This window comes from Notothenia coriiceps, unplaced genomic scaffold, assembly GCF_000735185.1.
Source record: "Notothenia coriiceps isolate Sejong01 unplaced genomic scaffold, NC01 NC01_scaffold00037250, whole genome shotgun sequence".
NCBI classification, from domain to species: domain Eukaryota; kingdom Metazoa; phylum Chordata; class Actinopteri; order Perciformes; family Nototheniidae; genus Notothenia; species Notothenia coriiceps.
In genome coordinates this window covers 6,946,160-6,946,699 of record NW_011369951.1, presented here as the reverse complement: position 1 = coordinate 6,946,699, position 540 = coordinate 6,946,160, and the positions used below count along the sequence as shown (strand labels likewise).

The 540-nt window shown below is 52.8% G+C and overlaps 1 protein-coding gene across 1 annotated transcript in view; it reads left to right on the top strand.

Annotated features, from left to right (window-relative positions):
- The window catches only part of noxa1 (NADPH oxidase activator 1), a 20,033-nt gene that overhangs the window by 9,308 nt on the left and 10,185 nt on the right, over positions 1-540 (top strand). The gene's annotated exons all lie outside the window — the stretch shown is intronic.

Here is a 540-nt window from a genome sequence, read left to right as displayed (position 1 = left end):
TCTCACTCTGCCCTTCTCTCTCCTTCCTTGCAGGACCTATTAGGGTCTCCAAACCTAACTACGAGGAATGAAGATCGAGAACAGGTCGCGAGACTCCCGATCACTTAGAGCGTTGATGTGACCCTGGTGCAGGGTGCCAAACCTCAGACTGCAGTGAATTGATCGCCTCACCCGACACAGTCGTCTCAGACAGGTCTCTCTTCCGCCTTGTATCTCAGAGCTAATACCTATTATTTCACATAACTTGCCAATTTATGAAGTCCGCTTCAGACAGGATGAGCAATGGATTAGAAGTGTTTGGGTCCAGGATGAGAGGCGAGTAGGACACCATGTCCTTCATCTTGCTCCAGATGTTGAAGCTGAGGCTGCCCAGGTGTTTGGCCTGGTCTATCAGAGCTCCTGAGGGCAGCTGTGGATCCTCCAGCAGGGGGCGCTGCAGCCTCTCCGCTGCAGCCTTGTAGTTGTGCAGGAAGGAGACGTCTTCTGCTCTCAAGCTCGCGTCTCTGTGGCTCCTGACTGTGTGTGAAAGAGCTGCTATCT